A 16,591-nucleotide genomic window follows, 5' to 3' on the forward strand; every position below is an offset into this window, starting at 1 on the left:
ATTCTCTTTCTTGGTACCTTTGACTACTAGAACAAAACCTGTGTAGCTGATGCAAAATTTAACTTAAGATCTTCAAAACAAATCTTGAAATCGCAAAAGAAGGGATATATATATATATATATTTTCTCTTTCTTTTAATTAGTTTGATTGTATTTTCTTCAACTCACTCTTCATAATTGACATGGAAATAGGAAATATTCAATGAGATATGATCTTCATTTGAAATAGCCGTCAAGTTGATCCAAGAAAGGGGCTAACGTGAACTTTCCTTGTAAAATTGCAACTTTGGTTGAAGACTCGAGATTTCCTTTACAAAGATGCAATAGCTCCATATCTCATATTCACAAAGAAGAAAATCAGGATGTAGATGTCATTACCGATACTGGAACTAACCCTCTCTGTTTGTGTGTGTTCGAAACTCTTGTTATGTTTGTTATTCCAAAAAAAAGAAAAAAAAAAAAAGCATTGCTAAACAAAATTGTTGGCAAGAGACCTAATAATTGAAACGACCAAATCAAATTTGTACTAATTCAGTGCTTACTCTCATGTTGACAACTAAACACGAAAGTCAGCAATATCACTTTCAGCTCAGATTCTAATAATACTATCAAATCAACATAGTATTTGATGTGTCACTATGGTCAATGATAAGATATCACGTAATAATACCTGACATTTTATATTGATATTTAATCATTATTGTATTTATTACTTAGTGTCACTTTAAAAATCATCAAGACTCTTTAATTTGAATGGTTGGTGACCTACTTCATCTGAAGTATGTTTAGTGGGTTATACTAATTAGGGGTGGACGCGATCGGCTGCGGTCACAAAATTTTTAATTCGCCATCTATTTGTCAGATTGGCGGATTGAAAAAAATCAATCCGTATCCGTTCGTCAATCTGGCGGATGTAGATTAAGCAGATTGGCGGATTAATACGAATCAGTTTGGCAGTTTAAAATTTATAAATTTTCAACATAATTTAAGTTGTGCACTTTCTCAAAAAAAAAAAAATATATATATATATATATATTATAGTCAATGATTTAAAAAAATATTATAATCATTGCATGCTTCAACCAAAAAAAAAAACAAGTTTGAAACTTTAGAATATTACAATCACTGCATGTCTCATCTACAAATTACAATCACAACATACCTCATCCACATAAAGTATTACAATCTATAGTTCTTAAAATATAAAAATAATTCAAACCACCAAAACCATGAACAGAGCAGTAGTAGAGATTGTATGCCTCTGAATTGTTACATCTATATCTGTTTTTGAAAGCAAAAATCGACCAGCATATATCATCATTTTTATTTATTATTTTTAAAATTAGATTTAAAAATCAAAAAATATAAATAAATAATACATTTATTTTTTTCAATTCAAAAAATAAATTCAAGTTGAAAACTCTTTTTTCAACAGAATATTTAAACTTTTTTTCAATTAAAAATACAAATAGAATATCTAAACAAATTGAAAACACGAAGCCTTAGAAATTACTAGGGGTGTTTGCGGTTTGGTGGTTTGGTTGCGGCCAAAGGAACCACAAATCCGCTCACCATCCAAAATTAGACAGATTGAAAAAAAATAAACTGTAACCGTTCGCTCGTCATTATGCATCCGTCCAAAATGCGCGGATCAATTTGATTCGGTCGAATTGGACAGATCAATATATCCGATGCTAATCCCTAATACTAATCCACTCTATGAACAGTGGAAAAGTAAAGAGGCTTCTATCATTTGCCCTTCATAAAAAATAATTTACTCTCCGTTTCAAATTATTTGTCAATTTTCACTATTTAATACATGCAAAAAAGTCATTTATATTTTATAATTATTCTATTTTCAACAATTTTAAAAACTTCATCTACAAGAATTAATCAGCTTGTTTAGTTTTGATTTTCAGAAAACAGTTTTTAAAAATTTTACTTTTTTATTTTCCGTATTTTATTGTTTTCAATGAATTTTTTAATATTTTAAGCAAATTTTTTTTAAAATTTTTTTTAGACACACCTAACATAAATACACTTAATGAGTATAATATTTGTGAAAAAAATCTTTAAAAAATTCACTAAATATAAAAAAAAAAAAATCAATACATTTTTTTGTATTTTTGTGTATTTATTAATTTTTAAAAATATTTTTCACAAATATTTTACTATTTAGATACATCTAAGTAAGTTGCATTAAAAAAGTAAAAAAATTGTTTAAAATTTTAAATATATTCATTAAAAACAAAAAATAAAAAACGAAAAATAAAAAACTGAATTTTCAGAAAATTGAAACCAAACATACTGAATTGATTTTTTAATATATATATATATATATATATTTTAGAGTTAATTACCTAAAAGTAATATTTACAAATATTATGGGAGCTGAGATCGTATTTAAGGTTTTTTAAACTAATAAGTTCTATTTAGTAAAACTAAGAATATTATCAGTTTTTCTTAATTTTTAAAATTAAGAATATTATCAATTTTACAAATGTTTCAAATAACTGTATGAAGAAAAAAAAAAACAGAACATGAGAATAAACGTTTTTGCCCTCCCACTTATTAATTTGATTCAACTATCCAATAAAAATGAAAACATTAACAGTTTTTTCCAGTTTTAGAACTGAGAACATTATCAATTTTTTAATTTTTAATTTTTAATTTTTTTTAAGTTTTGCACATCAATGTTTCGTCATCATACTCCTTTATAGACACAAAATTTTCAGCTTTGCACCAAAAACAAAAATAATTCAATTTTTTCAAAAAAAAGTTCGTTTGTTTTTTTTTTTCACATAAATTTTTTTTTTCTAGTTTTTTCAATTTGACAGTTGATGCTTTAAAATTTTAAAAATCAAAATAAATGTCAAATCATTTGTTCTTTTATAAATAATCATGATGAATAATTATTGTTTGAAGGTTTAATGGGACTTGAACGTCCAAAAAATCTTAGTTAGGACTTAGTGGTGTTTTAGAAAGTTAGTAAAAAATTAACTTTTTGATTTATTTATTTTTGTGGTTTTTTGTGATTTTTTTGGCTTTTTTGTGTTAAAAAAGTAAAGAGGTGATACGACCTAAAAAAGTCAAAAAAACCCAAAAAATTGGCTTTTTACTATGTTGTCAAAAACGCCTCTTAATGAAGTATAAGTTGATAAATTAGGACTAGTGGATAAATGTCCCCATGTTGTATTACAAAAATACATTATTTATAGATTTCATTAAAATACACAAAATGCTAAAAACAGATAACCGAAGAATGGGCGTCTGACGCCTAGCAACCAAACATACCCCAAGTAGGCCAGGCGAAGGAAGCCGTCGAGAAACTGAATATGATCTAATAGACCCAAAGCCATGACTTCATCTTCCAAAAGCTCTCTACGTTTTAGTTCTCTCTCTCTCTCTCTCTCTCTCTCTCTCGCTCTCACTGAAGATGGGAAACAAGCCTGTTAAGTACTGTGTACATTTTTCAAATATATATACACCGAGAGCAAGTGATTTTCGTGAAAAAAAAAAGAAGATAATTTTATTTTAGTGTATGTTTAGAAAAATATTTTTAAATTAGTGATAAATTTTTTCATGAATTAATAATTTTTCCAACAAAAGAAATAAAAAACAATTCAATTACTTTATGTTTGGTTGGAAGATTTGAGCAGAAATTTAGAAGGCTAAAGAGAAAAGTTACATTTCAACTTTTTTCTTTTCCTTTCCAAAATGTAGAACTGTTTTTTTTTTTTTTTTTTTTTCCCCCTTCTAAATGATCCGTATGGTTGCTGAGAAATCGTAGGAAAAAGAAAAAGAAAAATGAAATATAACGTGGAATTCCCCTTGTGCAATCTCTAATTTGGCTACTCAAATTACTTATAATTGTGGACTTGTTTTTTTTTTGGTGTTAGATTTCTTTAAATTTTGATTGATTGATTTTAGATTATTACTTGCTTTCTTTTCAACTTAATCTGAAAGTATTTATACAATTCTTCATCAAATTCATATTTGATGAAAAAATGGCTAAAGGTGTGTTCCAACCATTTCATCAAATCTGTATGAAATCAAGGGAGACTCAATTTTTTAACCAAGTCAAAGATGAACCAAATCTTTCATCAAATTTCCAATAGTTATATTTTTACTCAAATTTGATGAAATTTTAAAAAAGAGTAAAGATTGGAGAAGTTTTCTTTCATCAAAAATGGTTAAAACAGAATTTTAAGCTAAGTCTGGAATTTTTCAGGAAGATTTGATGACAAAATGATCATACCAGATCAGGCTTTTAACCAAATTTGTACTCTGAAAACAAGATAGTGAGGATTGGAGATGCTCTTATACATCACAAGGTGTGATAATTGAGGATTGTGTTTCCACTTTTAAGTCCACAGCAGTGAGTAATTTAATCTGGACACGAAAATTTTCATGTTGCACGTTAAACTTTGTGGTCATGGAACCTTGACAGCTTCCCACTTTCTATTCACTTCTGGTTTGGTAAATGCCAACAGAATAGAGTTTCTGACATAGTCTGGAGTTTCGATTGCTAAAAGAGTTCTAGAATCACAAGATTGCTATTTAATTGAGTTGGATTTTCTAATAGTTCCACGTGCTGATTTTGACTCTGCTGAGGTTCCATCAATTTTTAAAGCCTTGAGTGGTGCTTCTGTGATTGACTTAAAGATTACTACTACTGAAGAAGACCTCATTGTATGCATTCTTTTTGCACTCTTTTCTTAATTATTCATAATTATGCAACTTTCAATTTGAAGTAAATGATTAAAAGGGTGTGCAAATTATGACAAAGGTGAGGCCTATATCCAATTTATCCCCTCCCAGACCCCCATCAAATGGGAGTTTTCGTTCAATTTTAGAATTAAATGGTGGGAGTGATGTGATTTCTAAGATATTCTGATTAATTCTCTTCTAACTTTAGTTGGTTCATGGATGTCTCTCAAAGAGGGATGTCAACTTGAACTGATACATGGGTATTCACTTTGTACTTGAAAGAAAGTGAATGTAAATGCATTTTGGCAGGTTGTGCTGCTGTCGGGAAAGGCTGTTACAGATCTACTGCCCCAATTTGATGAAATACAATGACGCCCTGGAAGGGCAGTCATTATTTCAGGGCCTGCTCCCCTTGGATCCGGGTTTGACTTTTTTAGTCACGTCTTTGGTCCTACAATGGGAATCAATGAGATAATAAATTTGCATTTGGTCCAAAACTACCTTATGATTTAAATTAGTTCATTTCATCTTTCTAGGTGTCTCTTGATTAAGTGGGAAAATTTCATTTACAATAAGTAAATGAAAGCTGATGAGAAAAAAGAAAAAAAAAATGCAATTTAAAAGAACAGATCAGACATAATCCTCCATTGCTGGATGACTAATGGTGATACTCGGTTTATACAGAACTCTCATTCAACAGTTTTCTAACCGTAATAGAGATGCTCCCTCATATGTTGCTGCTATTTTCAGGATATTGTTACTGGTACTGCACATTGTGCCCTAGCAGGTTATTGGTCAAAAAAGCTGGGGAAATGTGATTTTGCTGCATATCAGGTACTCTCTCTCTCTCTCTCTCTCTCTGTCTCTTGCGCGCTCATTCAGTTGTGCCAGTTGTGTTCTTTCTTATTCATTAATTGTATTGTATTGTATTGTATTGTTTACTTGGCATAGGCATCAGCTCGAGGCGGCATACTGAACCTCCATTTAGATGAAAAGACTCAGAGAGTACTACTTCGCGGGAAAGCCATCACTGTAATGGAAGGTTCTCTTTTGGTTTAACTAGGAATTACCCCATCTTTGCTTGTGTGAATCAATTGAAATAAAAGGTTGTTAATGTTTGGAAGGCTTGCTTTGAATTTTGATTGACCTGTTTGCTGTCAAAGTCAATGTTACTCATTGTAAGTTTGTACTACTAGACATCTTCCGTAAAATTACATAAATTTGTATCTTTGCTATCTGTAATGGAAATTCTCTTTCTTGTTATCTCTGACTATTAGATCAAAACCTGTGTAGCTGATACAAAAGTCTAACCAAGATCTTCAAAACAATTCCTGAAATCGTATAAGAAGGTATTTTTTTTTCCTTCCCTCTCTTTCTTTTGATTAGTTTGATTGTATTTTCTTTAACTCACTCTTCATAAAATTGAAATGGAAATAGGAAATAGTCTGTGAGATATAATCTTTATTTGAAATAGCAGTCAAGTTGATCCAAGAGGGGGCTAAATGTGAACTCTCCTTGTTACTTTGGTTGAAGACTCGAGATTTCCTTCTACAAAGGTGCAATAGCTCCATATCTCATACTCACAAAGAAGAAAATCAGTATGTAGTGCCATGGCCAATACTGGAACTAATCCTCTTTGTTTGTGTTTGTGTTTGAACTCTGGTTATGTTTGTCTGTTATTCCTTTGAAAATAAAAAACTTGCTAAACAAAATTGTTGGCAAGACCCAGTAACTGAAACCTACCAAATTAAATTTGTACTAATTCAGTGCTTACTCTGTCAACTAGACCATATTAGATACAAAAGTCAGGAATATCACTTTCAGTCCAGATTCTAATAATACTATCAAATTTTTGTGTAGTAGTTGACATGTCACCATAGTATTAACTTCTTATATTCAAATTTAATCACTATAGTATTTGTTACATAGTCTTACTTTAGAAATCATGCAAGACTCTTTAATTTGAAAGTTTGGCGACCTACTTCATCTGAAGTTATGTTTAGAGGGTTATACCAATCTACTTTATGAACAGTGGAAAAGTAAAGAGACTTGTATCATTTGCCATTCATTAAAAAAAAAAAAAAAAAAAAACTCAGTATTTGTTATTCTTTCGGTTTCAAATTTTTTTGTCAATTTTCACTATTTTAAATATTCAAAAAAAATATTTATATTTTCTACTTTATTCTATTTTGAATAATTTTAAAAATTTTATCTACAAGTATTAATTGAATTTTTAATTTTTATGTATCTGTGTCCAAATATTAGTCCCTTATTTCATTTTTCATTGTTTCAAAATATTTGTTCATTTTCAAAAATCACGGACTAAAAGAACAGAAATTTCCTATTTTGTCATTTTTTAAATTCATTAGTAATAGTTTTGAAGTGTAATAATTGTACTATCAGAGAATAGTTTTGAAAAGTTAATATTTTTGAAGTGTAATAATTGCACTATAAAAAAAATTTAGATTTCCAAAAAAAATTAATATTATGAGACGGAAGAAGTACAAAAATACATTATTTAGAGTATCTCCAACGTTCTAACTTTTTATTTTCCACTAAATTTGAGTAAAAATTTGATTAAAAACTCCATCAGATATCACGCGATCCAACGGAAGATTTTAAACTTTTATCAAAATACCGGTCGACCGGGTGGACAACCGGACAGATGTCTGGCTAATCAGCCGGCCAGTGTAATTTTGTCACAAATTTTTGCAAGGAGGTGGTCATCCGAGGAACAATTGATTGGACATCCGTGGTGAACATGACCTGCAGCTCCTAGGGCTATGAACAGTAAAATGATGAAAAGTCTCAGCTATCCTCAATTTAGTAAAAGATTTATCATATCCTCAATTTAATACTCATCTAATAAAACGATTAGAGTAACAAAAATAATATTTTTTCATCAAATTTAAATTTGATAAAATAATAAGTGATACGATGGAAATGGTTTTATTAATCTGATTAAAAGACACAAATGCTAAAAATAGGAGAAATATATTATTTAAGGAAAATTGTGCTTTTAGTGAAGAGCCCTGTGAGAGTTTCAATATCTCATACTAATTTTCTTAATTTTAAATAATTAAGAAAATCTCCATTAGTAGGAGAAATATATTATATAAGGAAAATGGTGTTTTTAGTGAAGAGCCTTGTGAGAGTTTCAATATCTCATACTAATTTTTTTGATTTTCTTAATTTTAAATAATTAAGAAAATCTTCATTGGCTAGCTTAAATTTGATAATCCCACATTGGAAAAAAAAGAAAAAAAAGAAAGAGTTATTTTACTCATTTAAAGGGAATCTTATACTCTCATCCTATTTAGTGAGGAGCCTTGTGAGAGTTTCAATATCTCATACTAATTTTCTTGATTTTCTTAATTTTAAACAATTAAGAAAATCTCGATTGACTAGCTTTTATTTAATAATCCCATATCAAAAAAAGAAGAGAAAAAATGAGTTATTTTACTCATATAAAGTGAATCTTATACTCCCATCCCATTTAATATTGTAGTGTTGTGTATGTTTCAATTCAATATAATTTAAATTTTACAAATTTTAATTAATTAATTATGACCTGACCGATTAGGCTAAATCATTTTTTATTTGATTGATTTGTTGGTTTAATCGCAATTTAATTGGTTTTATCAAAATGTATTGATTAGATTTGTTTGATTCGAAATAAACTAAAGATTGATTTGATTAAAGATTGAAAGACTGAGATTGCCTGATTAGAAATAAACTTTCCATCCATATCGAAAAAAGCAAAAAAAGTGAGTTATTTCACTTATATAAAGTGAATCTTAATAGTGTAGTATTGTATATACGTCAATTCAAGACAGCTTAAATTTTAAAATTAAAATAACATTTAACATTTAAAAGTTTTAATTAATTAATTTTTATATAAGTTGGTTGGTCATTTGACCTAATCGATTAGGCTGAACCATTTTGGGTTTGACCGATTCACCAATTTAATCGTGATTTCTCATATTGATTTTATTAATTTTAAACAATTAAAAATATTTCCATTGGCTAACTTCCATTTAACCATATAAAAATAAAACTCTAATTAGTGTATGATTTATTTTATAATCCCACATCGGGAGAAGAAGAAAAAACAAAGTTTGTTTCACTATCTACTTATAAATTATATAAGGAAAATGAGAATTTTAGAGAGAAGTATTCTAGGAGCTCTAAACCCACATTCTAAAATTATTAAATTTTCTTAATTTTAAGCAATTAAGAAAATTCACATTAGCTAGCTTCCGTTTACCTTCTATTTTACAATCCCACATCGAAAAAAGAAAGAAAAAATGAATTGTTTCACTTATATAAAGTGAATCTTATACTCCCATTTATATAAGCAAAATGAGATTTTTAATGAGAAGCCCAATGATCAATATCTCATACTCATTTTTTGATTTTCTTAATTTTAAACAATTAAGAAAATCCTCATTGACTAGCTTCCATTGAACTTTTATTTTACAATGCCACATAGTTTTGATTTTAATAATTATTTTATATGAAATTTTGAAACTCTCATAATCTTTAACTTAAAAATAACTACATTCTTATATCAAGAAAAGAAAGAAAAAGTGAGTTGTTTCACTTATATAAATTGTTACAGTCTCGCACTGAGAAAAAAAAGAAAAAGTGAGTTGTTTCACTTATACAAAATGAATCTTATAAAGGGAGTTTTAAGAGAGAAGCCTTCTAGAAACTCCAAACCCTCATTCTAAAATTATTGAATTTTTTTTAATTTTAAACAATTAAGAAAATTTCCATTAGTTAGCTTCCATTTACCTTTTATTTTACAATCCCAAATAGGGAAAAACAAAGGAAAAAGTGAATTGTTTCATTTACATAAAGTGAATCTTATTGATGTAGGTTGAAAGGCACCACATTGAGGCCACTTAAGTTACATTTTTAGTCTTTCAATGTTGGCTATTTGGTGAAGATGATGTGTTTTGTGCACTTGGCAGATTTGGCAAGCAATATGTAAATTCAAGCAAAAAAGGAGTGAAAATAGATTCTCCGTGCGATGAGCGAAAAATCCCAGCCTGCCACCTCACCACACGTGCGGCCCACTATTGCTCGAGCGGCCCACATGGGCGCTCAAGTGGCCTACCTAGAATTGCGTGCGTGAAAAATTCAATCTATTTTGCTGGGAATAAAAAGGAAGAAAATAAGCTGCTCAAAAGGTTTGCAAATATTCGAAAGAAAATGGAGGTTAGGGTTTGAAGAAAGCGATTTTTCTCAAGCTTCAAGGGAAACTTTCATGGAGGCTTCTTCCTCTTCCTCCATCTCTTCCCACTCTGCCATGAGTGGCTAGATACTTCTTATCTAGGGTTTTGATGAAACCCTAGCCATGTAAAAGGATTTTTCTTAGGCTTTGATTGTGAAACGGTTTGAACAAATGTATGGATGTTTTGAAAGTTTATAATGATTTTGTTTTTCATCTCTTCAAGTATTTTATTCTCTGCGATTGTTTAATGCTTTTCATACATTAGTTTTCTTTGTGTTTGTATTCATAGTATAAGACGAGTCATGCTACGAGAGACAGGTCGTGTTGCTACTATAGTTTAGAGTAAACGACTCATGTTACTCGGAATGATTTGTGCCTGTACATTAAATTCAACAACCATCTTGATCAATATTTCAAATTTGTAGTTGTGAAATATTAGGTAGTTCATACCGGATTACAATTGATGCCCGATGTTAAATCTTATTTATGTGGTAAGTAGTGAATTCTTTGCTCTAGGATTTTCCAACAATCAGTAATCTCAATTTCATTTTTAATCACTAGTTTAATTTGTTAGTATTTTAATTATTATTAGTTTATGAATCAATCAACTCTTGATCAAAATTAATTTAGGAATTTAGCAACTAAATTAGTTTAATTTCACAATTGTGCCTATGGATTGATAACTAGACGTGTTATTATTCTAAAAGAATTTGGTATAGTTTAATGTTTATATTTGGTGTGTGAAACGACCTACCACTTATGCTCCAATTTATACAAATTATTGAAATTTCTTAATTTTAAACAATTAAGAAAATCTTCATTGGTTAGCTTCTATTTAACTTTTATTTTACAATCCCACATCGAGAAAAGAAGGAAAAAGTGAATTGTTTCACTTATATAAAGTGAATCTTATGCTTCCTTTTATATAAGCAAAAGAAGATTTTTAGTGAGAAGCTTTATAATCAATACTAATTTTTTTTTTCCCCTTAGTTCTAAACAATTAAGAAAATCTCCATTTGTTAGCTTTCATTTAACTTTTATTTTACAATCTCACATAGACGTTTTGATTTTAAAAATAATTTTGTGTGGGATTTTGAAACTCTCATAATATTTAGTTTTAAAATAATTACAATCTCACATTGAGAAAAGAAATAAAAAGTGAGTTGTTTGACTTATATAAAATGAATCTTATCTCTCATTTAATAGTATAGTATTATGCATGTTTCAATTCAAGATGGTTTAAATTTTAAAATAAAATTTAAAAGTTTTAATTAATTAATTTTGACATAAAATGGTTGGTCTTTTGACTTAGCCGATTAGGCTGAATCGTTTTCGGTTTGACTGATTAACTGGTTTAACCACAGTTTTACTTGTTTTATCAAAATATATTATTTAGATTTGTTTGATTTGAAATAAATTAAGATTGATTTTATTAAAAATTGAACGGCTGAGATTGCTTGATTAGAAATAAACTTTCCGTCCAAACAACTATTAACTTTTATTTTACAATTGCACATTAGGAAAAGGAGGAAAAAATGAGTTGTTTAACTATATAAACCTTATATTTTCATTTAATATTGTAGTTTTGTATATGTTTCAGTTCAAGATAGTTTAAATTTAAAAATTAAAATAAAATTTAAAAGTTTTAATTAATAAATTTTTGTCTAACTTGGTTAGTCCTTTGACCTAACCAATAGGGTGAACCGTTTTTAATTTGACTGATTCCCTGGTTTAATTGCAATTTTAGTGGTATTATCAAAATATATTGGTTAAATTTGTTTGATTCGAAATTGATTAAAGATTGACCTAATTAAAGATTAAACGGCTAAGTTTGCGTGATTCGAAATAAACTTCTTACCCAAACAATTGTTAACTTTTAAACAATTAAGAAAATCTGCATTGGCTAGCTTTCATTTAATTTTTATTTTATAATCCTACATCGAGAAAAGAAGGAAAAAATTAATTGTTTCACTTACGTAAAGTAAATCTTATACGCCCATTTATATAAGCAAAATGTGATTTTTAGTGAGAAGCCTTATGATTAATATCTCATACTAATTTTTTTTGATTTTCTTAATTTTAAACAATTAAGAAAATCCAGATTAGCTAATTTCCATTTAACTTTTATTTTACAAAATATAAAAAAATTAAATATAATTATCATATTTTTATTAAATAATATATTATTTTATCCTGTACATAGCATGGGTGATATGCTAGTGTATCTATCTATATATTATATAAGGAAAATGGAGTTTCTAGTGAGAAGGTTTGTGAGAGTTATAAAGTATCATTCCACAATTGCTAACTTTTGTGATTTTAAAAATATTTAAAAATAATTCAATTGGCTAGCAAAGTAATTATAGATTTAAAAAAAAAAATAAAAACAAAAAATCACCCAAAATTTTGAATTACAAGTTCCTAAAATCTCTTCCTCAATATTTCTCTCCTTCCTAAATCTTATCTCATAACAAAGTAACTATACATTAAAAAAACATTATACATTAAAAAAAAAAAAAACACAAATCTCATCTCATAACAAAATAATTATATATTTTAAAAAAATTATAGATTAAAAAGAATATAAAACCAGAATTGCTAATTTTTGTAATTTTAAAAATATTTAAAAATAGTAATATTGGCTAACAAAGTAACTATAGATTTAAAAAAAAAAAAAAACTAAAATTGCTAATTTTTGTAATTTTAAAAATATTTAAAAATAATACTATTGGGTAACAAAGTAACTATAGATTTTTTTTTAAAAAAATAATTGAATTACAAGTTCTTAAAATCTCTCTTCTAATATTTATCTATTTCCCAAATCTCATAATCTATTTATCTATGCTATATATTATATCAAAGTGACTTTTCATTTTAGAGGCCCTAAGAGTTACAAAACCTTATATCTAATTTTTTGAATTTTTATTTTTATAAAAAAATAAAACAAAATAAAACGTCTATTGACTATTCCAAGAACATAAATATTAACCTTTAGAATTATTTAATACAAATATATTGCCGGTAAAAAGAAAGAAGGAAAGAAAAAAGCACACAATTCTCAACCTCTCTCTCACTCTCAAAATAAATTAAGTCTTTATTTAAAAAGAATATAAATCTCATACAATCTTCTCTCTCCTAAAATAAATCTAATGAAAATAAAACTCTTTCACTTCCTATAAAATGTATACTATTAATATCTTTTACGACTGGTCTGATCTATATAAACGTAAAATTAAGCCTAACATAAAATAAAAATTAAACCTTATATCTAGATTCTCTCTATTCCATAATTAAACACAATTTTATTCCCAAATAAATTTAAGCATATCTATACTATATATAATTTTTTTTAAAAAATCTCATAATTTATTAATTTTTTATAATGATTCCATGATTTATAATTTAGACAAGGAAAGATGAAAAAAATTATTCTTGTGCATTCTTTCTCTAACCAATTCTTTAATCTATCCAAAAATCCAATCCATCATACATTATATTTTTTCCAAACCATTCTTGTCTTCCTCGCCCTATAAATATTACATTCATAGAACAATGAAACTCATTATTTTTTAAAAAAAAATTATGAAACAATTTGGAGGATAGTTTATGTTTAATCTATTATATTCTTTAAACAGACTCTTTTATCCTTTATGTACATTATTTTTTCTTCTTTTTTATCTATGATCATTTTTTTTTGTATTTCATATTTTGTGTGTCATTTCTCCCTTCTCTCTACCAACTATTATCTGTTTTTTGTTTATAACTATTTTTTGTTGGTTAATATTGTTTTACAAGAATTTTCATACTAAAATGACGTCATAGGGTCATTTATATAAAAAAAAACATGTTACTCATTATAAAGTGATAGATCAAAATTTAAACAAAATTATTATTAATAAGTTTTTTGTATTGATTTTATGTTTGTATATCATTAGTTTTTTTTTTTTAAAAAAATTACTTTTAATATTTTTTTGATATCATGATGTGTTAATTGACAGTTGATGCAAATCATTACTTCAAAGGCATATAATAGTTTTTCAAAACTATAAAAAAAAATATTAATTTTAATCAATTTTTCAAAACGATTAAAGGTGTTAGTCAATTATTTAATTATTTATCTTTAATATGTGTAGCTTCTCTCTTATGCTTTTAGAAAAAAAAAATCATATGTAATTTAAATTTTTGAATCTTTTTATATAAGAAGTTAAAAAATAAATTTTGAAATTTAAAATATAGCTATATAAAACAATATCCTTTTAAATATAGCTATATTTATAATTAATTTTAATCAATCTATTATCTATCCTTATTTATATTATTATATAAATAAAAATGTTGTGCGATAATTGAAGTTCAAAGTCCTAATCTATTTTTTTTTTCTTCAAAATTTAAATTTGTTAAAATGCATATGTTGCAATATCATTAATTTCTTCTTATTATAAATTTTATTTTAAATCTTATAAGATTTGTTCAATGAATAATATTCAATTTTTGTAAAAATATTTCAATATATTCATTCCAAAAGTTAATATAGCAAGTTTACAAAATCAAATTTTAAAACTCAAAATTATTTTATTTTTGTTTTAAATAAGCATGTTAAAGTATAAATAGATATCCAAATAAAATTATACTTATTAATAAATATGGCATTAGCTTTAATTGTAATCTGTTGGTTACATATTTTGTATAAAGCCAATCACAGTTCAACACGTGACAGGTTGAGGGTAATACGGAAAGACAATTCAAACCTTCGATCGTGATCGTACACGTGGCAGTTAGTATTGGTTTTCATAAGATCTGCGTAGTACTGGATCAGCAAAGAGATGCAAAGTGATGTGGCTTCAATGGTTACTCACATTTAAATTCAAAATCAGGAGGGAAGCATAACTGCAGGTATTGGCATAATGGAGCTAACTATAAGGCAACATGATCAACGATCATGGAGGAGCGGTTTGACGGTTAGAAGTATAGTTCGATGGTTATCCTTGAGAAGTATAAATACCAGAGAATGTCCCAAAAAAAGCCCCAGACTCAGATCCATAAAACCAGTTTTATTCTACTTTATTTCTTTTTCAGTTTTTACATTTCTTGTTCTTTACATTTCTGTACTTCAAATTCTTGCACTGCATTTCGTTCATAGGAGTAGTTTTCAAGTAGCTTGTTGCTGTAAACCTCTACGAGGCTGATTCGGATCTTTGTAAGTCTTTTATTTTTAATGAAATACTACAACTGTTCTTCATTTAATCATTGTTTGCTTAATTCTCCTAAACAAAGCCACTAGTGAAAGTCCTCTTCATTGAGGCTGAAAGAAGTAAAACACAATCGTTTGATAATTGGTTGGCAATTAACATTCTGTAAGGACTGATTGATCCTTGCTGACACGCTCACAATTACAAAAATAACCTTCGAAAGCCAAAAAAGCCAACATATATTTTTGGCACGCCCAGTGGAACTAATTGAAATGGCTAGACATAGGAGACAAGGAGAAAATGAACGCTTGGAAGAAGGCGTGGAAGGAGAGGTAGAAATGCCTAATACAGAGGATAATGTGATAACACATCCTGTGAAAACACCCATTTTATCAGAACCTATGGTCGAACAGACCAACACTTCGGAACAAGTACCACATGTTCATAATATTGGACGACGCGAAGGAATTGGACCATCCACTGTTCCATCTACTCACCTAATGAATCCATGGGGTGGCCTAGTAGATGCCATGGGACAACAGTTAATGAACACAATGGAAAGATGGGCAACATCCTTTTTGGATCGAATGAATGCTCATCAACCAACTAATGCAAGGCATATAGAGGAAAATTCAAATGTCCTTTAGCAAAGATTGGCTAGAGACAAACAGCCTATGCAGAGTACTGGGCATACTAATGGTCAAACTAGTAACCAAAATCATGAAAGACCACCACCTCAGTCTTGGTATGAGCCTCTTTCGAGGCCTATGGCAAATCAAAATGCCTTATTACTTAACAGTGAAGCCATGCAAATTGGTGGATCTGGCCCAACACAAGATAATGGTGTAAGGATGGTTCCAAATCCCATGTTTGAAGCCATACTTGGCACGAGGGGGTTCACTAATCCTTTGTTCGAATTTATACCCGGGGGGTTGGAAGGTTTTCCTACAACTGGAAGAGACGCAACACCTGTTCCAGCTCCTTTCGCAGGTCCTTTCGCAGGACAAGCTCAAAAGGGTCACCTATACCCCCAATCGTAGCCAGCACCATAGGGACAACCAATCCCAAATATACCACCCTATGGACCAAGAGGACCCTAGGCACAAGGTTGTCTACCAAATCCTGTGTTTCTTCCTCCAGTAGTGGTTCAACAGGCACAAAATATGGTCCATAGGGACCAAATTGTTGACATTGTTAGAGAGATGTGTGGACCAATGGCTCGGGGGGTTCAGACTCCCGTGTACAGGAAACCGTACCCAGAATGGGTAGATAGGGTACATAAATACTCAAGAGGTTTTAGGATACCAGATTTTGTCCTTTTTTATGGGAATGGAAACCAGTCAACGGTTGAGCATATTGCTAGGTTCGCAGCATAGTGCGGTGAATTTACCAGTAATGACTATATGAAGTTAAGATTATTTCCAAATTCTCTAACTGGGGGGAGCATTTGTATG

At 28.7% G+C, this 16,591-nt stretch overlaps 1 pseudogene across 1 annotated transcript; it reads left to right on the top strand.

Moving 5' to 3' along the window:
* The first annotated feature begins 4,268 nt into the window (after positions 1–4,268).
* LOC114287632 (uncharacterized) lies at positions 4,269–5,832 on the top strand (annotated as a pseudogene). The gene is made up of 4 exons (XR_014350465.1): positions 4,269–4,691; positions 5,019–5,198; positions 5,460–5,543; positions 5,661–5,832. The product of XR_014350465.1 is annotated as an uncharacterized LOC114287632 (transcript).
* The last annotated feature ends 10,759 nt before the right edge of the window (positions 5,833–16,591 follow it).

The sequence above is a fragment of the Camellia sinensis genome, chromosome 14 (assembly GCF_055761805.1).
Source record: "Camellia sinensis isolate YWXY chromosome 14, ASM5576180v1, whole genome shotgun sequence".
NCBI lineage: Eukaryota > Viridiplantae > Streptophyta > Magnoliopsida > Ericales > Theaceae > Camellia > Camellia sinensis.